The 23,316-nt window shown below is 45.7% G+C and overlaps 1 protein-coding gene across 1 annotated transcript in view; it reads left to right on the forward strand.

Moving 5' to 3' along the window:
• Nucleotides 1-23,316, forward strand: part of Tiam2 (T cell lymphoma invasion and metastasis 2) — a 413,516-nt gene that overhangs the window by 167,683 nt on the left and 222,517 nt on the right. The gene's annotated exons all lie outside the window — the stretch shown is intronic.

Consider the following 23,316-nt stretch of genomic DNA (forward strand, 5'->3'; position numbering starts at 1 on the left):
CTTGGAGAAGGGATCCTACCCTGTAGCTCAGGCTGACCTTGTACTGCCAGTGAACCTCCTGGCAGTGGTACAGGGGTTCCTCTGACCGTGATGGTAGTACAGGGGTTCCTCTGACCGTGATGGTGGTACAGGGGTTCCTCTGACCATGATGGTGCTACAGGGGTTCCTCTGACCGTGATGGTGGTACAGGGGTTCCTCTGACCGTGATGGTGATACAGGGGTTTTCATTGGCAGCAGTAGGCTTCCTGAAATGCAACGTGCCTTCCATGCCTTGATGATGTTCAAAGTGAGCGATGCGGAAGGACACATGGATTCTGCTAGTTAGAATGGATGGACCTGTGGAAGTGCATGCAGAAACCAGAGGGGTGTGTGTGTGTGTGTCCCTTTCCCACAACCATCACATGTTGTTTTTAAAGCTTTGTGGATTCTGCTCACGTGTTTTAGGGGGAAACATCTCCAAAATGTGGTGGCCCAGAATTTAGGTTTGGTTTTCTCTCTATCGCTCCCTGCTGTGGTTGGAGTTCCTAAACCATCCTGGTGTTTCTCAGCAGGCCAAGACCTAGTTTGGAGGATGCAAGAGGCCCTACAAAAAATGTCAGAGCCTGGCATCTTCCTGGGTGTCACACTGCAAGAGCTAAGAGAGAGGGAAGAAATCCTTGATTTCAGGGCAGCAACTTTGCCTTTGCCTTGTGGACAAGCTCCAGACCCTTTGTCCCCAGGGGGAGGAGGGGTGGGGGACAGTTGCCAAACTCCAGGCTGGAGTAGAGCCTAGTGCAGGCAGCTAGTACACAAAGCCCTGCTTGTCCCCACCTTCTTCATCTTGTGGAAACCTGTCAGGTTGCCTCCACAAAGGCTCTGCGTTTATTTTAAAGAATGCTAGAAAGGAAATCTATCGCTTACCATCTTTCTCCCTCTTTGGGAGTGTTTATTGTGACTGGAGATCATTCTGGTCCACATGGCTGTGGTTTTCCCCTCTCATACTTTGTGCTCACATGTTAAATAGCTCTGGGAGAAACTAAACAGAACGGGCCAGTTTTCACTCCAGTGAAGAGGGAGAGAAGTTGGACTCTGGAGACCCAGAGTTGCATACCCAGGCTCCGCCTTGGCCCTGCGCTGGCTTTTCTCACCCTGGAGTCTGCAGGAGGTACTGGGAGGCCTTGGCTAGTGGGGGTTGGGCATTCAGACGCCATGTCTGACAAGAGTGTGACTTGGCTTGTGATTTGGAAGAATTTACCTACTGCTCCAAACCGGAGAAAAACCTAAAAGCAGGGCTTGTGGGACAGAGGGCTCAGTGGGTAGCTGCTTGCTGAACAAGCTTGAGGACTTGAGTTTGGATCCCAATTCTCACATAAAAAGCCAGAGCATCAGGCTGGAGAGATGGCTCAGTGGTTAAGAGCACTGACTGCTCTTCCAGAGGTCCTGAGTTCAATCCCAGCTACCACATGGTGGCTAATAACCATCTGTAGTAGGATCCAATGCCTTCTTCTGGTGTGTCTGAAGACAGCTACAGTGTACTATATACATAAGATAAATAAATCTTAAAAAAAAAAAAAGCTAGGGCATCAGTTCTGGAGAGGAAGATACAGGCAGAGGTCACACAGGCGCAACACACAAATGCACAAGCACAAGAGTGCGCTCGCATGCTCGTGCAAACACACACACACACACACACACACACACACACACGCAAGAAAACTAAAAGCATTTAGGTACCAGACTTTAACATTAGTTCCCAAGCTATGGGACAGCTGATTCTCCGTGCCTGCTGTTTATGACTTGAAAACAAGAAGAGGAGAAGCCACTTGGGTGACAAGAACTCACAGATAATGACCACACCCCTCACCACACAGCCTCTCCCTTGCCAAATGAAAAAAAAAAAGAACTTAATTGTAATTTATCCCTGTATTGTTGGCTCCCTATCTCAAACCAATGATTTCTTCCTAAAAATCCCCTTTAAGAGGAAAGCCTACAAATACAGAAAGCCACACCAAGTGTGTGATGTAATGTATTATTATAGGTGAACACCACTCAAGCCAACCAGGAAATACACTCTGCTGTCCCAGCCAGGTCCCTGTGCACCGCCCCCACCCCAACACCTCCCCCTCTCTGCCTCAGCAGCCAGTCTCTCACTTCCTGGGGTTCTCGCCTCTCTCTAGTGCTTTCTAGTTCGCTACTTAGCACCCCGCTGTGCATGGCTGCCTTCAAAAGCTTAACCTTACCCGGGCCTGAGGGTGTAGCTAATCCAGGCAAGCAGGAGTTGAGGGCCTAGACTGAGACTTTAGCACCAAAATAAAGAAAAAATCACGTTTCATCTTCCCATTTCATTAACCACTGCAAATGCCTTTTTAGACTTTACTGAACAACTTTTAGGTAAAACTCAGAAGTGTTTAAGTTAAATTTTATCAACCAATAGAATCATTTTTTTAAAAAGTTACCTGTTTAGTTCCCTTGCCTCATGTGTTGCCTACAGTTTTGAGGCTCTTAGAAAGTTGTTTTTCTACGTGCCATGTGCATATTGTGCTGGTGGAGGCCAGATGAGAGCATCAGATCCTCTGGAACTGGAGTTGCAGATGGTTGTCAGCAGCAGTGGGTGCTGGGAACTGAACTCAGGTCCTCTGCAAGAGAGGCAAGTGCTCTTAACTGCTGAGCTAATCTTTTCCAGCCCCAATTTTAAGACTTAAAAAAAAATGTTTGTCACAGAAACTTAAGGGAAATTGTTAAACCTAAAAATACTTTAAGATGTGAAGGACCAGGTGAATTTCTTTGGAGTCTAGACTCATGGTAAAGGTTGATGTTTGTTGATGTCCGGAAAAATCATCCCATCCCATCTGGTGAGAGCGCTGACTTTGTGTTGCATGTGGTTATAGGAAACACCAGCATCATCTTCTTCTTCTTTTTTGTTTTTGTTTTTTTTTTTGTTTTTGTTTGTTTGTTTTTTGTTTTTTTCGTGACAGGGTTTCTCTGTGTAGTCCTGGCTGTCCTGGAACTTACTCTGTAGACCAGGCTAGCCTTGAACTCTCGAACTCAGACATCCGCCTACCTCTGTCTCCCAAGTGCTGGGATTAAAGGCATGCACCACCACCGCCCGGTTTACTGGCATCATCTTCCATGTTGCCCATCCCTGTGATAAAGGAGAATACGGTAGCTCTATAAGAAACAGCAAAAACGCCAGGCGGTGGTGGCACATGCCTTTAATTCCAGCACTTGGGAGACAGAGGCAGGCGGATTTCTGAGTTCGAGGCCAGCCTGGTCTACAGAGTGAGTTCCAGGACAGCCAGGGCTACACAGAGAAACCCTGTCTCGAAGGAAAAAAAAAAAAAAAAAAAGAAACAGCAAGAACATTAACCACGCCTGTGAGCTCATAAACAAGCTCGAGTAAGCAGTGAAAGTTTGGGGTCACTGTTGTGAGACCTGGGCAGATCGTTAACCATGTCTTGTGTCTCTTCCTCCCTAGAGTGAAGAATAGCTCCAATTTATTACCCAAGGTCCATGTGCACTTTGCCTACGCGGGACCATTGCGCATTTAACTCTCTGCTGTATTGTCCTTGATCCAAAAATAATAACTGTGTGGTCCAGATGTGGTAAGGGCACACATGTAATCCCAGCACTTTGGAGGCTGAAGCAGGAGGGTTGCAAGGTTGAGGTTAATCTGTGCAATATAAGTGTGTGGGTGTGGCTGTTTGATCATGTAAGTGCAGTGCCCACAGAAGCCAGAAGAGGGCATCGGAGTGCTCAGAGCTGGAGTTACAGGTGGTCGTGAGCGGCCTGATCATAGCTGCTGGGAACTGAACTCAGGTTCTGTTGAGCAACTGCCCAACTCCTCAACTTTCTGCTTAATAGAATTAAAACAAAAACCATGGCCTAGTTATTTTCTTCTGATTTAGTCATTGGCTAGTATCCCCTTGTTAGCCATACCCTACAGCAAGGGTAGACTTGCTTACAACCTTTTGATCAGTAGTTAGTTATATCAGGAAGACTTCGTAAAATGGGAACATCTAGTCATTTTTTTTCTTGCCTCTAGAACTTCTCATTTCGTATGGTGTGTGGTTCTTGTCATGGTTGCCACACACTGCCTAGGTAAAATGTAGATTCAGTAGCAGATAAGATAATTAAATTTGGCCTCATCTCTTGTCACCATGCAACAGGTAAATATGCAGTTATTAGGTCACCAAAATAACACAAGGAGGCCACTGGCCCCCGCCTTGTCCTTGCACACCCTTCCTCAGAGGGAAATACAGTGAGGTAACATGAGGCCATTCTCTAAGCTGGCCCTAGTCTCTAGCCCTGTGAGTCTGTATTCAGAAGCCTGAGTGGATTGCCACAAACCCCCAGCTTGTAAACACAGTACCCAACACATGCCTGAAGGAAGTTTTATGAAAAGAACAGAAGATATAGTACCTGTTTTATCCTGGAATACCATGCCATCCCAAAGGGCGCTGTGCTTTGGGATTCAGGTCAACTGAATGGCGGAGGTTGACTTGGGCTCACTGCCTTCTGGCTTCCTGTTCTTCATGCTTCCTTCTTCCTGAGGGGTAGTGAGATTGGAGGATGCATTCCTGACCTCGCCGATGGTTTGCCGATCTCCTGGCAGCATCTTCAGTTCTAACCAGTAGGGTTCTGTCTGGAGGTTTTATCACCTCTTCTGGGGCCTGCTTCTATGGTACAGAGCTGATGTCAGAGAGCCTCCCTGTGACTTCATAGGTACCCATCCCTTAGTCCCAGGCTGAAGGAAAAGGGAGGAAAGTTGGGGAGGAAAGGGTTTATTTGTCTTACTTTTCCACAGCACTCTTCGTCACTGAAGGAAGTCAGGGTAGGAACTTAAGCAGGGCAGGAACCTAGAGGCAGGAGCTGATGCAGCATCTGTGGAGGGGTGCTGCTTACTGACTTGCTCCCCATGGCTTGCTCAGTCTGCTTCCTGATAGAACCCAGGACCACCAACCTAGGAATGGCACCTCACACCATGGTCTGGGCCCTCCCCTGTCAATCACACTGCTTAAGAAAATGCTCTTTTAGTACAGCTTGACCTTATGGAGGCCTTTTCTCAGTTGAGGGTTTTTTTCCTCTCTAATGACTCTCTCATGTGTCAAGTTGACATAGAACTAGCCAGCACATACTATGCTACCCCTGAAACTTGTTACGAGTTCTTCTCAGCCCTGAGCATCTCATCCTTGATGAGGAACGAACTGTAGTCCACTTCTTCTGGATTGCCACGCTGGCCTATCCCCAGACAGACTCTGGCCTCCTCTGTGCTCCTCATTTCACATGGACCTCTAAGAAGACAGTGGTCACTTGGCTTTGAAGTCAGCTTCATTTATTTATACTTCATTTATTTAAACAGTCATCTTTCTTTCTTCTTTCCTTCCTTTCTTTTTTTCAGAAAGGGTCTTACTGTTGTACTTGAAACTTGGGCTCCTCCTGTCCCGTCTTTGCCTAGGAAGTCCTGAGCTAACAGTTTCATAGCCCTGCATGCTTTGTCTGGTCCCAGTGGAGAAGGCCCAAGTCCCAGCTGCTTCCTGGGGAAGGAGGATTTCAAGTTCAAGGCCTGCCTTGGGTTAGAGAGTTTGTTCACATCCACCCTGGGCAATTTAGTGAGACCCTGCCTTCCAAATGAAAGCTGAAACAGGCCTGGGGTTGTAATTCAGTGGTAGAATTCTTCCCTTATGAGCGTAGCACTCTGCATTTGATCTGCAGTACTGGCGGAAGGGAAGAGAGGGAAAAAAAAATAGACTCGTTTTAAAAAGAACTGTGTCCTTCTAATATATCAAAAGCTGCAGTTTGAACAGTAGAGTTCTACTTAAGGTCCTTAATTCCCCTCCCCACCCACACTACACTGGGAGCTCACTGAAGTCAGAAAATGTGCTAAGCACCCTTCTGTGTGCACAGCACCTACTTAGTGCCTGCTTTGCAACAGAAGCTCAGATACAAAGGCTGAGCTGAAGAGCCCTACTCCCTGGGCCTACGTGATTTTATTTGTAAAATGGAGGTGCACTGTGCATACTTTATGGGGGACTGAGAGGTGTATGAGGTCACGTGACTAAGGCAGAGTGCCTGGAGTCTACCACCCACAGACACTCATTTTATCTGGTTTTCTCCATCCGGGTCTCCAATTGGCTGATGACTCCACAGTGCAGTGTCTCTAGGTGTGGTGAGAAGTTTGAACTCCAGTAGTCCGAGATCCCAGCCAGCTGAAGCTTTAAGGTTTTTCTGAGGTGGCAAGAGGCAAATTTGGTCTTTGGGGATGAGTCAACCTCTGTCTGAAACTATGGGAACTGTCCTAGGGAACCTTTTTATTATATCCTGCAGGGCTCGTTTTTTCTATAAATAAAGACTTGAAATCACTTCCATTTTTAGAAAGATTATAAAATAAGTTTTAAATCAACACAAAACTCAGGAGGTTTGTTTGTTTGTTTGTTTGTTGTTGTTTTTTAAAATCAAAAGCGCTTATTAAGCAGCTAGGTTAAGTATCATTTTGCAGGAGGATCCCTGGTTATTGAACTTCTGACTGGACCAGAAACTGGCTGCCAGGCTGTAGGTGACAGACTCTGGATCTTGTTCCTTCTCCTCTATAAGGAGTATCCTATACAAGTAATTCTGAACTCTCGGGTACAGACTTGGGGTGTCTTCAATTTCACACTCACCAGAACACAACCATCAAGGGGAAACCCTCTCCACAAAAGCTTTCCTATGCTGCAGCCAATGTTCAACCCTCCAGCCTTGGCTTTCTGTATTCTTTTCTCACCACCACTGCATAGGGAAAGATACATGACGTCTTTATCAACCGGCCAGGGAAGAAGAGGGTTGGCTGTTACCAGAATAAATAAAGTCTCCAGCAGTGGACTTTCGCACACTTCACCACAGACTTTCATTTAACACCTCAATAGTTCATTATTAGTAATTTAATGAATTCATTTGTCCCTTTCTTTCAGGATAGAATGACTCAGAAGATCTCGGGAGTCTAAGCTTCTAGGAGGATGTGAAGTGGTTCATCTTCGGCAGTTTGGTTGAAGTTGGAGGTCAGTATTTGCCTCTGTGTCTTTAAGAGTTCTTAGCACACTGTCCTGAGGGTAGGGCAAGAACCACACCCAGATTAGCCCCACTGTATGATTCTTAGTATCAAAGAATTTATTGGTGGGAAGGGGACCTGGAGAAGGGAGTAGAGGGGCAAAAAAAGGAGGGGGACAGAGAAAGACAAAAGAGAGGAGAGAGAGAGGAAGAGGGGAAGATGCCACCAGCTGGGAACATGGGGGTGGGGTGGAGAGTAAATGGAAGGGGGGAAGGGGAGGGATAGGGATAGAGAGGTCAAACAGTCTCTATTTATATGCCTGGTTCCTGTCTTGTACCTGGTGGGCAGCTGTTGCTAGGTAACTGTTTAGCAGAGCCTAGAGGAAATGCTAACACTCACATAGGTACTTAAAGGAAGAAAACTTTATTTTGGCTCATGGTTTGAGGGGCTAGTCCTTGCTGATGGGGAAGTAAGTCATGGAGCCAGATGACTCCATGGATGTGTTAGCGTGCTGGGTTTCTCATCTCCCCTTTTGGCAGAACAGGAAGCAGATGCGGATAGACTATAAGTAAGGCTCAAAGCTGACCCCTAGTGACCTGCTTTATCCAGCTGAGTCCCAAACAGTACCACCAGCTGGGGACCAAGTGTTCAAATGCATAGGCTCGTGGAGCACATTGTATATACAAAAAGCATAATACCTACCCTCCCCAGCATTGTGGCTGATGTCTAAATAGCGAGGCTTCCCCTGGAGCCTGGAGGGTCTTGGGATTTGGCCTCAAGATTCTGCTGGGAAATTAAACTAGGTAGCAAAGGGTTTCAACCTGAAAGGCCAAGAACGTTTCCTTGAGAACGTTTCAGAAAGGACTCCCTTCCCACCTTCTCTATTTCCAGTGGCTGGGGTTGGAGCTCAGTTGATAAAGTGAGCACTTACCTGGCATCCATAGATCCCTGGGTTCAATCCCTAGTGCTGCATGAAATGAGGCATATCGATTCATGCCTGTAATCCCAGCACTTGGGAGGTCAAGGCAGGAGTTCAAGGTTATCCTTTGCTACACAGTTCAAAGCCAGCCTGGGCTATATGAAACCTCGTCTATAAAATAAAACAAAAGGACCCATCTTCTGTACCATGAAGGAGACATCACATCCTCAGTACGGAGAAGAAAAAAGCCGGCTGATGATCCAGTCTCATGGCTGGCTCTTTGTTCTCTGTGGTTTGTCAGTCCAACAAATTTCCCTTCTAAAGGAGCTTCACCACTTTCTACTTAAAAATAAACGAATGCACAATCAATCCATGCCATATTCCTTGTGGGTCCTGAAGGATCCTTAAAGCCTGCAGGGTAAAAGGCAGGATCCTGTTTCTCAAGGCCCTGGTAGCCTTATCACAGGATGCCCCTTGGACCAACCGGCTAACCCCGCCCTTGCTGTTCTTTCTGTCTAGCATGGCCACCTCCCCCCATCCCCATCTTTGCCAAGCTCAGCATCATGCCAGCCTTCCTGGGACTCATTGCTGTAGCTGTGTGTGTGTGTGTGTGTGTGTGTGTGTGTGTGTGTGTGTGTGTGTGTTTCGGTGGCCTGACACTCACCACAACGTACATGTGGTCTTACCTTCTCCCCAGTTGCTGCATTGGCCTGTTCTGCCCAGCGCTGTTTCCTTCCCCCCCCCCCCCTCCTGCACCCAAGTACCGTCTGGGGGATGGAACCTAGGTCCTCCCATACTAAGCAAGGACTCTATCACTAAGTGGCACCCCAGCCTGCTTTCTACTTACAGGGTCCCATTCAATTGCTCAGACTGCCATTGAACTTGCAGTCTTTCTAGATTTAGCCTAAGTGGCTGAGATCGCAGGGCCCAGATCCCCCCCTGTCTCTACGATTATGGTACAGACCTCAGAGCTCCACTCTGTAGATCCAAACCCTGTCCTGGAGTTTAGTGATAATGGTCTCGCGCCTTATCTCTTCCCAGGGCTGCTTTCCTCATTTTGAAATGCGAATGACGAAGATGTTGAGACTCAGGGTTTGGGTCGTGTAGAGAGTTGGGTGGGAAGTTCTGAGGCCAGGGCCAGGTTCATGGCAATAGTCCCTCTGCTGTGTGTTATCAGTCAGCTACTAAAGTTCACCACAGGAGACCGCACACTTTCCCTCGAAGAGCAGAGCCCCGTAGCCCAATGATGATTTGTAGTTTCTGGGAGTTTACATGTGGAAGAAGTTCTATACACGCACAATATCCTACTGTAGTCTGAGGATCTGCCGCTGTTTTCTTCTGGACAATAGAATCCCCAGGCCAGGAAGATGTCATGCCCCTTGTAAGCTTGGTATCCTCTTGGAGGATACTGAAATACTAGTGTAGTAGAAATTCCTTTAACATCCCCAGTCCTGTACCCCTGCAGAGCCCTTGCTATGTGACAACAGTGGCAGAGAGCCCCATCTTCTCCAGAGTGGATAGATGGGTGGTATACATGCCTCTATGCCTCTGTCTCCTCTGATGTGACATACTTCCATTGACCAGTGTCCTTAACCCAAGCATACAGATATGGAGGGACACGGTCACAACAGCCCCAAAGATGTGTCTGCTCCCAGTATTCTGAGTGTCCCTTCTGAGTGGGACTCCATGCATGCGTCTAGGGGATGCTGAGACTTTCTCTGTGTACAACCCCCTACAGGCAGGAGTAGCCCTCCTGAGTGTGGCCTGCAAAGAGAGAGCCATAGCTCTGAGACCAGCCCCAGGGGTTCACAGAAATACTCAGTGCTCAAGCCCCAGCCCCCCAGCCCCCACACTGTCTCACTTTGTGTGTTCCATGGTAGCTGGCACCACCCCAGGTGGCTGCTTTCTTCTAGGCTCTGAGATAGTTTGGAAGTAAAAAGCTCACTTATCCAGAAGTCCGGGCCATTTTGATATACCTACCCTGTGGACTCGTCTCCCAGAGAAGAGAGGGGGCATTTCTTTCAGTGGACAGAACTTTGAGAACTCTTTGGGATTAAAAGCATCTCTGGTTCCCAAACCTTGCTCCTTCTCACACCTGCTTTTGGCTTTGTCCAGGGGGTAGTCTGCAGTCAGCCACCGCTTCGTGCCTTCTGCAGGTCTGCAGCCTGTCTTAGCTGGGAACAGCATTTCAAAAAACACTGTAGCAGGTTGGTGTGATCCCCAAACCCCTCGGTTCTGCTCCAAGCACACACACACACACACACACACATACACACACACACTCACACACACACACACACACACACACACTAAATAAAAATAAATAAAGACTAAAAAGAAAAGAAGAAAAGAATCAAACTGATTTCAGTGTTGGTTTTTCCTATTTCTGTGAAGCGCTCTGATTTTCTGTGTGAGCCCCCACAGATAAATTCACTGTGAAAATCCTCACACCAGGAGGGTTCCATTTGTGTGGAATTTCACAGTCTGTGCCCACAGTCTAGCATGGAGGAGACTTTGTTGTGTTTGGATAGGAAAGAGAACTGTCAAAGAGTGCAGACTTCCTTCCTGGATGGTCCCTCCTTCTATTACTTCCTCATTATGTTAGCAGCTGCTGGAGGATCCAAGATAAACCCTTTTTCCAGGCCGCCTGAGAGGCCAGAGATCAGGCGGGGACTGTTTTATTGCCTCATTATCAGGGCTGGCCTCCTGATTTACACTGTAGTGCGCAAACACGTGGGCTTGTGTTTGCTTGCTTGTGAGTGCTTCCACAGCCACAGGGCACACTCACACACCTAGGTTTTGTTATTCCTATGCATTCTGAAGAAGATTTTGAACTATGGATGGAGGGACAGGTGGATCTCTTTTCATAAGGTACAGGCCTTACCACAGCCCACTGGGGCTTTTCTCACCTGATCGTCTGAGCCAAGGGAGCCATCAATATGGAGGCAAGTGCCCTCCCTCTCCATCTTATACGCACACAAATATATACATTCACCAGCAACACCCACTCCTGCCCCCAGCAGAATGTGCATTCTTAGACTTAAGGGTGCACAAGGGACTCCTGGAAGCATGCTAGACATCTACACGGAGAGCTCAAGGCAGGGAGAGAGGTCAGAGCAGCTAGGAACAGCATCTGATGGTCCTTGTCTTCATATCTGTACCCTAGTCTCTCCTTCACCCTTAGCCAAGACCTATTCTATGGAACCCGTTTCTTATGGCTCCTATCTTTTTGCCATTGTATCTTCTTGGCAGGCATCCTACATGGCATTGTCACCAGGATGTATTTATTCGGAAGCATATATTGGAACTGGATGTGGTAGAAAATGCCACTAATTTCATCATTGGGGAGGCTGAAGCACAAGGGTTAGGGGGTCGAGCCCCGCCTTGGCTACATACTGAGTTTGAGGCCAGCCCGGACAACTTGGCTATAGGAGATTGTGTTTCAGAAAAATAAACAAAACCAAGACTATGAGAAGGACTGGGCTTGGTGGCACTTGTCTTTAAGCCCTGTACCCAGGAGGCAGAGGCAGGCAGATTTCAGGCTGGCTGGGATTCATCCTGAGACCCTGCCCCCCAAATAAAAGGAAAATGAAGTCTATGTTGTAATGATGTAGATTCATTTGTACCACCTTCTCAACCCCACCCCCATCATCAATGGAGCTGCAGCATCTATAGGGCTGTTTCTATAGGAGCCATAACCTAGTCTAACCTGGTACCAGTGGCTCAGCACTGGCCTGGACCACGGATTTTATACGTATGACTCCACAGATGAATGGAGGAGCTTGATGGCTGGGGGTATATTTCAGTGGTCACAGCATTTTTTTAATGTGGTGAGCCCTTGGGCTGATTAGCACCGGAAACAGACATTCTTTCTCTGCGTGTCTGTGTGTCTGTGCGTCTGTCTCTCTCTCTGACACACACACACACACACACACACACACACACAATCTCTCACATGCCTGCCATGCACAAGACCCTGGGTTTCACCCTCATAACACACACTTACACTACCGTACACACACACACATTAAATGTTAAAAAAAAAAGATTGCTAAAAACCAAAGACTATTCCCTGAGGAACTGTCAGTTTTGCTGCTTTTTATTTAACATATTTAACGCAGATTCCAGCGTTACCAGTTTTATAGTTTATTCCCACAGAGGGTCTGACCTGCCTCAAGTGTTAGCAGATGCTAGTTCCTTGTATTACGGTTGCCCCGCCCACCTATGCCTGGTGCCGTTTATAGGCCTCGGTGCTCACATGTGACTGCGGTGGGCTTCCCATGCTTGGCCAATGGGAAGTGGCATTATTAGGAGGTGTGGCTTGTTGGAGGAAGTGTGTCCCTGTGTAGATGGGCTTTGAGGTGTCCTAGTGCTCAAGCTCCTCCCAGTGTGGAGAGAGCCTCCTTCTAGTTGCCTGCAGAATAGAGTCTTCTGGCTGCTTGCAGAAGGCAGTCTCTTCCTGGCTACCTTCAGATCAAGATATAGAACTCTCGTCTCCTTCTTCAGCACTATGTCTGCCTGCAGGCTGCCATGCTTTCTGCCATGGTGATAATGCAGGAAACCTTTGAAACTGAAAGCCAGCCCCAGTTAAATGTTTTCTTTGATAAGAGTTGCCTTGGTCACTGTGTCTCTTCACTAAGACAGTGACTGAATTTATTTTCACATTCGTCAGATGGATAGCAAATAAGTTCATACCTGAGCAAAGGCCAAACACTGGTGGTGTCTCCCAAGTGTCAAGAGATCTATCAAAATGTGACAACATGAGTCACCCTTCGGGATATCACATCTGAGAGATACCAGGTGGCCTACCTCTCTAACCCTAACCCTAACCCCGATGCCCACACAAACTTAACTTCTTCTCACAAGGTATTTCGATTCAGATCTTTGGATATTAAAAGATTAAGCCAGTTGTGTGGTGCCTGTCTCCAAAGCCCTCACTCTGTAGCCTGAGGCAGCAGAACGTGGAAGAGTTCAAGGACAGCCTGGACTCACGTCAGTAAATAAACCAAAAAATAAATGCAAAATTTGGGAGAAATTCCGAACTTACAGTCAGTGTGTGCAATATGCTCAGACTGTCCTAGACTTCACTTTGTAGCTCAGGCTGGCCATGAACTAGCACCAGCTCTCTTGCCTTAGCATTGTTGGAATCACACATGTGAACCACCGAGTCCATCTTTAGCTCTTCCCATTTCAGACAGCTTACATGTCACGCGTACTGTCTGTGAAACTAGCGAGCTCCTTGAAGATACATAATGACAAAGAAGCCAAAAAGGTGAGATTAGAAAAATAAATAGAAGTATCATCTATCATCCTATCATCCTAGTGAATGCTGTGGGGCAGGCCTGGAAAGACACACCCACTACTGCACACAAGGACCAGGATGCTGACCATGGTCTCAGGGCTCTGGCCCCTCCTGGGCCAGAGTTTACTTCTCTTTCCTATTTAGCGTGGTGTTTGTTTGTAGAAAGCAGTGAGTCCTTTCCTTTCTTCAGGAACCTTTGGTGCTCTGGTCTAGCAGGGGACAAGTCTGTGTCCCATGTGATCTACAGGCCACTGCAGTCTCAGCACGACCTCCGCTCCTGGGCTTCTCCCCTCCTGCACCCTTTCTCTATTCCCCTCCCCCTGTACTTCCTTGTCCAGCCACTCCCACGAATCGAGGTTGCCCTCCTTACAGCTCTGTCCCGTGTCTTGGCACACAGCCATCTACTGCTCAGCATCATGGCTCAATCACAGAGTCTCTTATCTTTTCAACTAGATTATGATCTCCATGAGGACATGGCTTGGGTTTCTCCTCCATCCCTAATCTTCTCTGAGGACAGGGACCTGGACTTTGGACCCCACCTCTTCCTATCACTACAGTGCCTCTTTTACTCCATTTGAAGGATGTCAAGGGTCACCAGAGCCTTCTCAGTAGCTGTTTGGGCAGAGACAGCCATAGAGGCCATCTCAGGTGCAGCCTGACTTACAGATGTCACTCAACCGCAGGAACTTAGCGTATTAGTGGCAGGCAGCATAACATCGCAAAAGCTCTACTCCAGCTCAGCTCTGTGAAGCAGGGCTTGTCCCAGCAGTGGGTAATATAGTCTTAAAAATTTAATACAAGAGTTGGCTTTTTGTGGCAATTACACTTCTGATAACTTGAGTTACCTCAAGTCAATGTTGATACTTAACAGATTGATCAGTGACGAGCCCCATCTCTTTAGTGCCTGATGCATGCTCAGGACATGAACATACATGCATCTCTGAGATGACAGTTTCCTGGACTGAGCATGGGACACTTACCAATCGATGTACCTACTTACCGGTGGCAGCCAGGATGCTAATGACATTTCAAGGTGCAGAGCATTCAGGAACAGATGACTTTGAAGCACCCAAAGAGTTACATGCCTGGAGCTTTTCCCCAATCTTCTTGGACTCTCTGTTAAAACTCAGCAGCAATGCTGACCTCAGAACTGGAAAACAGAAGACCAAAATGAAGAACTCAACTCTCTCCCAGTAAAAAATAGTAGGCCACAGCGGTGGTGGAAGAGGCTTTCCACATGGCCAATGGGTCCCACATGCAGGAGAAACGTCTAAGGTTCCAGTGGCTGGGGACTTTGACTATGGCAGGCCCCAATGACACAAGGAAGTTCTTGGTTCCAAAAGAGTTTATTGTTGTGGTGGATGGTGGATGAATCTGGAAGTACACATAAAACTCAGGGCAGTCCTGAGTTAAATAGGGAAGGAGAAAGGGGAAGGATCTGGGGAAGAATGCTTAATTTGCTCTGCCCTCTGGCCTTCATTAGTAGGTAAATCCCTAGGGCCTGAGGCGTATAGTCACACCCTCTACCTGTGCACTTTGGGAGGGGCTGTAATGGCCTACATGACTGAACAATGTATGTCTATGGAGACAAGACTATGCTTCAGGACTCTGGGTTCTGGGGGCGCGGCCGAACGCCTGCCAGTTCTCACATAAAGTCTCGGGGTTCTAGGCCCATACCCAGCCATGAACCAGAATACCCTTACGCAGTCCCACATAAACTTTCTGGTCCTGTGTCTTGAATGCACTCAGTCTATTCACACAGAGGCATCTACTGGGGGGGGGGGGGCTGTTACTGGATGGACACCATCTAAAGCTGCCTTAATAAGACCTGGTGATGGAGCTCATGAGTAGGAATCTTTGCCTAGCATGTGTAAGACCTGGATTTGGTCCCTAACACCACACACACACACACACACACACACACACACACACACACAGTAACACACCTTCTTTGTGAAATAAACAGGTATAGCCTGCAAGTTAATTTCATGATCTCTAATGCAGGAAGACTTGTCTAGGAAAGTGAGTTATTTACATTTTAAGCTATGACACACACACACACACACACACACACACACATACATACACATCATTTACATGTTAAACTTGACAGGCATGGTGAATGCTGTATGTGTGTTCTCAGTCCAAGAGTCATTTCACAGATTTCAACTACAGTATGAATTGGCTTATGGTCTTGAGCCAAGATTAGCTCACCAGTCTCTGGGAGTGTTATGTAGTAGCTGAGGACCATAGCTGATCCTATAGGTGTAGGTACCCTATGCAGGATGCTACTGGTGGTGTTTTTTGGACTAAAATGTCATTTTCACTACCCCAACAAGATATAGTTACTAAATTTTCTCTTGAGTGTGCATGTGTATATGTGCCTGTGTATATGTGTATTTATGTATATGTGTGCACCTGTGTATGTGTATATATATGTATGAATGTGTGTGAGTGCATATATGTGTTCGAGAATGTACATATATCTGTGTATATGGATATATGTCTTCATATATATATATATATATATATATATATATATATATGCCTGTGCATGTATATGCATGTGTGTTTGTGTGTATACAGATATGTATATGTGTGTATGTACATGTGTGTGTATATATATATGTGTGTGTGTGCATATGTGTATGTGTGTATGTACATGTGTGTGTATATATATATATATGTGTGTGTGTGTGCATATGTGTATGTGTGTATAAGTGTATGTGTGATGTGTGTAATGTATCTGTGTGTGCATGTGTGTATGTGTACATATGTGTGTGCTTGTATGTGCATGTATGTGCATATATGTATGTGCCTTTGTATGTGTGTATACGTGTATGTATTGTAATGTGTCTGTGTGTGTGTGTGTGTGTGCATGTGCTCTTTTTATATTTTATCTGCCAGAGTTGAGTTGGAGAAAATGAGGCAGAGGAATGTTCTAAGTTCTCCAACCAAATCTTTGCTGTTCATTGTTTCTTTGAGTTATTTGATCCTTTAAGTCTTTTAAGAGGCCCTAGAAGAAGGAGAAACTGCAGAGAGAGAAGAAAGCCATCTTGCATCTCCTTCCTCCATCCAGTTTCCTCCAATGCTCACCAAGCAAAGTTTAGCCGAGGACACAGCATGCTTCTCCAGCCTCCACCTTTTGGGGACTACTGCAGATGGCACAAGGGGAGAGGCACAAGTGTTGGCTCCCTTGTTTTTCCTGGATGTCTGCTGAGGCCTGAGAAGGGAAGACCCACGTGTGTTGCCAAGTCAAGTATTTTCATAGCGTGAATCACACAGATGGTGCTTAACTGGATGAATGTGCAGCAGGAACGCTAAGGCGCAGATGCTCATCCTGGGGGATGAAGAACCTTTGCCAGTGTGAATCCGGGATGGTTCTCAGCAAAGCTATTCCATGGTTCTGCTTCGTTATGAGCACCATACAAGCAGTCATGGCTCTTGTCATTCCCTTTCCAGTTTCCTTTAAAGCTGCTTTGAAGCCATTGGTTTAAACCAGTAAGGAATTTGAAAAGTCTGTGTTCTTCACTGGAGTTTAATTAAAACACCCTGGGCTTTCCAGGAGTATGTGGCTTGATGCACCGGGAAATTGCAAACTCAGAACCCTAGAATTGGGTCCAGGAAGAAGGCTAGAGTTCTGACTGCCTTCATTCACAGCCTGCGTGTTCTTAAACATATCACAATCCTAGTAGAGGGTTGATGGATTGTTTAATTACAGATTTGGGGGTTTTATCTAAATAGAGACAGTATCAAAGTGTTCATAATACTTTGAAATCCTTTGTATTTCTATAAGCATACTTACTATGCACCAACTATGTGCAAAGTTACTGTGAGTTCTGGGAATCCAGTCCTGAATATGACTTTAGCACTCCACCCCTTACCTCATGGAACTCTTAGCTCTGTGTGGGCCCCTTTGGTCTCTGAGGACATCTTAGAGATTACCTTAAACTTGACTCTCACAAAATTTCAAATAGTTAGGGGAAATAGTTTTTAATATAGCACCTATCACCAATATATAGTTTATAACTGTATATATATTTATTTTTACTTTTGTGATTTATTTGAAAATCGATGCATAAACCCATAAAACCTCTGCATACGGGTGAAAGCCCATGTTGTACTATGACACATGTATATATTTCACGATGTTTTAATCAGCTTAAGCAAACTTATCTCCCTAAGCGTTGTTATTTCTTTAGGGTGAGAATTTTTACAATCTCCTTTTCTGGTGTTTTGAAATGTCCTGTACATTGCTGCTATCCCACTGGGAAGCAGCACAGCAGAACCTCTTGTGTCTGTCTGTCTGTCTGTCTGTCTGTCTGTCTGTCTGTCACTCCTTTGATTGGCGTTTCCCCTCCCCCACCTTCTACTCTGGCAGCCTCTGACCACCACCACTTCATTCTCAATGTCTGTAAGATCAACTTTTCTAGATTCTACCATCATGGATTGAGACCCCTTGGTTTTTGGTTCCTTTCTGTCTGGCTTATTTCACTTAACATAATGATCAAGTGTTTGTGTATACATGCTTGTGTGTGTATGGGAATGAGTGTATAGAGGAAGGAGGCCAACATTTGGTGTCTTCCTCAATCCCTCCCAACCTTATATGTTAAGATAAGGTTTCTTACATCAAACTAAATGGAGAGAAACTTGAAGCAATCCCACTAAAATCAGGGACTAGACAAGGCTGTCCACTCTCTCCCTACCTATTCAGTATAGTACTTGAAATCCTAGCCAGAGCAATTAGACAACAAAAGGAGATCAAAGGGATACAAATTGGAAAGGAAGAAGTCAAACTATCACTATTTGCAGATGATATGATAATGTACTTAAGTGACCCCAAGAATTCTATCAGAGATCTCCTAAACCTGATAAACAACTTCAGTAAAGTAGCTGGATATAAAATTAACTCAAATAAATTAGTAGCCTTCCTATACTCAAAGGATAAATAGGCTGAGAAAGAGATTAGGGAAATGACACACTTCAAAATAGTCACAAATAATATAAAATATCTTGGTGTGAATCTAACCAAGCAAGTGAAAGATCTGTACAAGAGCTTCAAGTCTCTGAAGAAAGAAATCAAAGATCTCAGAAGATGGAAAGATCTCCTATGCTCATGGATTGGCAGGATTAATATAGTAAAAATGACCATCTTGTCTAAAGCAATCTACAGATTCAATGCAATCCCCATCAAAATTCCAACTCAATTCTTCGCGGAGTTAGAAAGTGCAATTTGCAAATTCATTTGTGATAACAAACAAACAAACAAACAAAAACCAACCCAGAAACAACCCAGATGTCCCTCAACAGGGGAATGGATACAGAAAATGTGGTACATTTGCACAATGGAGTACTACTCAGCTATTAAAAACAATGAATTTATAAAATTCTTAGGCAAATGGATGGAACTAGAAAATATCATACTGAGTGAGGTAACTCAGTCACAAAAGAACACACATGGTATGCACTCATTGATTAGTGGATGTTAGCCTAAAATCTTGGAATACCCAAGATACAATTCACAGACCACATGAAACTCAAGAAGAAGGAAGACTCAAGTGTGGATGCTTCAGTCTTTCTTAGAAGGAGGAACAAAATATTCATGGAAGGAAATACAGAGACAAAATGTGGAGCAGAGACTGAAGGAAAGACCATCCAGAGACTGCCCCACCCGGGGATCCATCCCATATACAGACACCAAACCTAGACACTATTACGAATGCCAAGAAGTGCTTGCTGACAGGAGCCTGATAGAGCTGTCTCCTGAGAGGCTCTGCCAGAGCCTAGCAAATACAGAGGCGGATGCTCACAGCCACCTATTGGACTGACTATTGGATCTCCAAATGGAGGAGTTGGAGAAAGGACTGAAGGAGCTAAAGGGGTTTGCAAACCAATATCAACCAACCAGACCGCCCCCCCCCCAGAGCTCCTAGGAACTAAACCACCAACCAAGGAGTACACATAGAGGGTCCCATGGCTCCAGCAGCATATGTAGCTAAGGGTTGCCTTATTGAACGTCAATGGGAGGAGAGGCCCTTGGTCCTGGGAAGGCTCCATGCCCCAGTGTAGGAATGCCAGGGCGGGGAGGCAGGAATGGGTGGGTGGGTGGGTGAGGACCCTCATAGAAGCAGGGGGAAGGAGGAATGAGATAGGGGGTTTCCGGAGAGGAAATCGAGAAAGGAGATAACATTTGAAATGTAAATAAATAAAATATCCAATAAAAGAAAAGAAAAAACCTATAAGGTTTCTTAGTGAACCCAGCACTCACCGGTTGGTCAGTGAACTCCTGAGTCTGCCTGTCTATACCTGCCCTGAGCTATGGCTACAGGTGTACATGGCCATGCCCAGATTTTCTGTGTGGGTCTTAGGATCTGAACTCAGGACCTCATTTATGTGTGTCAGGCACTTTACCAACTGAGCTGTCTCCCCAGCCCAATACACCACCTTTGATTCTATCCAGGTTGCCAGAAATGGCAGGACTCAGTTCTCTTTTCATGGCCAGATACTAATCCGCTGTGTTCATGTACTGCATTTTCTTTGTCCCTTCATCATTTGGTGGGCATTTAGGTTATTTCTGTTTCTTGGCTGTTGTGAATGGTGCCTAAGCAAGTCATGCCTTGTGATGTTAACTTTAACTCCTATCTTCCTCTCTGTGAGTACCGTTCTTTTTTTTTTTTCCTCCTTCCGTTGAATGGTGACTGAGTTTATTACTTTCAGCCCTTTATTTTTTTGACAATTCATTTATTCAACACGTACCTGTGTGTAGTGTGGTACAGAAGAGGGCTGTCCATTGGAAATGTGGAAATGCATCAAACTCTTGAACTCATGGGTTTTACTAAACTGAAAGCAATCCATTTTACTGCAGTTGATCCATTCACAGTTCCAAGCTCTGTGAAAGGATGATGGTGAAGATCTGTCAGAATCATCAAGGCCAGAAAGGCTAGAGTTTTTGGTGTTGTTGGGTTTTGTTTGGTTTTGTTTTTTGTTTGTTTTGGGAACATCTAATTACTAAGTCTCAAACCTGAATTTCTGAAAGGCAGATGCCCCCAAGTCACACACCCCATGACTCATGTATGGACCACTTTGCTGCAGACCTGAGTCTTTCCTACCTCCATAGCCACATTCCCCAGGAGTGTGTAAGACACATTGGGGATGATTTTGAGTCTGTAATAACAGAATAATTGTGTTTATTTTATAACACCTGTTATATGCTGGGTAACAGCGTAGACTGACATATGACATCAGGTCAGTCCTGATAACATATGACCTGATGACCTATGACATGTTATCTCAGGACACCGAGTCCTCTGTGTTTCTGTAAAGACCTTTTACAGGATGGCAGACTTTGAGTAGATGTCGGGCAATGTAGTTTTGTTTAAAAAAATTTTTTTCAAAGAAAAAATTTCCTTACTTCTACTGTAATATTTCTAATGATAAGATTCATGAAAGGGCTATTATATTTTTAAACACCAGGCCACCCTCCCTTGAGAAGCCAACTCCCACACTTGAGTGTGTCTTGCTTACTGCAGCTTTTCTCCGAGAAGCCCACAGTTCTTCGTGTCTTTTTCTTTCTGGGTGCTTCTCTTTCTACATTCTCAAGCTTAAACCCGTATTAAAGTATATTGACTGTGGTGGTTTGAATATGCTTGACCCAGGGAGTGGCACTATTGGGAGATGTGGCCTTGTTGGAGTAGGTGTGTCACTGTTTGTGTGGGTGTAAGACCCTCACCCTAGCTGCCTGGAAGCCAATATTCTGTTCCTGGCTTCCTTCAGATGAAGATGTAGAACTCTCAGCTCCTCCTGCACCATGCCTGCCTGGATGCTGCCATGCCCCCGCCTTGATAATGGACTGAACCTGTAAGCCAGTCCCAGTTAAATGCTGTCCTTTATAAGACTTGCCTTGGTCATGGTGTCTGTTCACAGCAGTAAAACCCTAACTAAGACATTGACCAACCCCCAACTCTGCTTTAAAAAAATATCCTCTTTGCTCTGTCAGTACAACTTGAGAATTTTCCTGAAGTGACTACCAGGATTCAGAAGTTGTAGTCTATGCCTGTCTTCGAGAGGGGTCACGGCTTTACCTTCAGGGTTACTTTTACTTTGAGGACATCTCTCTATTAATAAAGTCTCTCTCCAGAGCTCTCAGTCACGGACTCGGCTCAGGTTTTCCTGTTCTGTATTGAGGATCAAATCTAACATTTTTTTATATTCTACACAAGGCCTCCATGACTAAGACGCTCCTCAGCCCGAGTGGATTTTTCTCTTTTGAGACATGATCTTGATATGTAGCCCTGGCTGGCGTCAGCTGTGCAGCTGGCCTTGTGTTAGAGGTAATACCCCAGCCTCACCTGCTCCAGTGCTAGGACTACAGGCGTGCACCACCACACCCGGGTCTGAATACAGTTTTCATTTTAGTTTGTGGGTGGGGTCCCTGAAGAAGATGCAAGCTTTTGTTTCTTTCCCAGGGAGATGCTGAATGCTTGGCTCTTTTTCTCTCACATGCACCGTGATGTAGTACTGTGAGGATAGAACCCCTCTACAGCTCAGACGTGAGGTGGGCCTCCTTGCCATCTTGTTCCTCGTGCTTCAGAGACTCTAGTCTTCCACATACATTTTTTCATCATGAGAACCTTCTAGGTCATACTTACTAAGTGAAAACGAATCCCAAGAAGCTGCGTTTTACTCCATGGTTAGAAGAAAGCAACATCCAAAGAATCTGCAGTGAGCCTTCCATGTTGAGCTAAGCTACACCAGCCACGAGGAGGGGGAAGTTGGGATATGGGGGCAGGGGAGATGTTCTCAGAGGCTCCTCCATGGGGGCGGGGTGTTCACAGAGGCTCCTTCAAACTTCTTTCAGAGCTCCGCAGAAATGGAAGCAGTCCATTGTGTCTGTGAGGAAGGCACACCCCTGCTTATCCAGCCTCCCTAGACGTGGAAACCCAGCGCAAGCCACACCAGAGCCCACTCACAGCACACCAGGCATTTCCTGTTTCTGATTCCAGGCCTTCCAGAACACTTCCCGAGAGGTGGTAAGCCTGACTTCTCTCCCCTGGTACGTTCGTTCTTACTACATACTAAGTGGCTAATTTCATGTAATTAAGGAAGCTTTTTGCAGAGAGACTAAATAGATCCAGGGGATGTATAAAAGCAGGTGTGTGGGGGGGGGGCACATTAGTATTGAGGGTGCAGTTGTGTTTGACTTTAAGGAATGATTCCCACTTGCAAAGAAAGCTTTGGAAATACCAGGGACACAATGCTGTACAATGCCGTTTTCCAAGAGCCCGTGCAGGCCAGTTTATTTATATATTAAAGAGTTGCCTCTTTTAAAACCTTGAAAATTCCAGAAGGTCCATATGTATAGAAAGTTACATATAAAACTTATTTATGATCTGGGGAAACTTAATAGTTAAGCACTAGAAATGTTAATATTTTTCAAATGTGTATTTTCCACAGGCCAGGGGGATGAACAAAGGCCTTATGTGTTTGTAATGACCCTTTCCAAGAACCTCATGAAATCTAGCCCGATGGTGCCTGCCTGAGGTCCCAGATACCCAAGGCAGGAAGATCTTAAGTTCAAGAGCTTCCTGAGGTACAGAGAGAGCTCAAGCCCAGTATGATCAACTTAGCGAGACCTTGTCTCAGTGTAAAAATACAAAAAGGTCTGAGGATGTAGTTCAGTGGTAGAGTGCTTGCACCGGGCATGAGAAGCCTTAGATTCAATCTCCAGAACACATGCACCCTCACACACACAGTCACACACAGACACACACAGACACACACATACACTCATATACACAGATACACATATAGTCATACATACGGTCATATACACAGTCACACGTAGTCACACACTCACAAAAACAGAGACACACATAGTCACACACTTACAGACTCACATACACACAGTCACACACACACACACACACACACACATACACACTCACCCATAGTTACATACACATAGTCACTTACACATAGACACATACACTCACACATACATATACTATACACACATACTCCCAAACACACACCCCTTATCAATGGTACTAGTCGCACTTTGTACAAGAGAAAAATGATGTTTCAGAAGGCTAA

Source organism: Grammomys surdaster, unplaced genomic scaffold (assembly GCF_004785775.1).
Source record: "Grammomys surdaster isolate TR1022 unplaced genomic scaffold, NIH_TR_1.0 143, whole genome shotgun sequence".
In the NCBI taxonomy this organism is placed as follows: Eukaryota; Metazoa; Chordata; class Mammalia; order Rodentia; family Muridae; genus Grammomys; species Grammomys surdaster.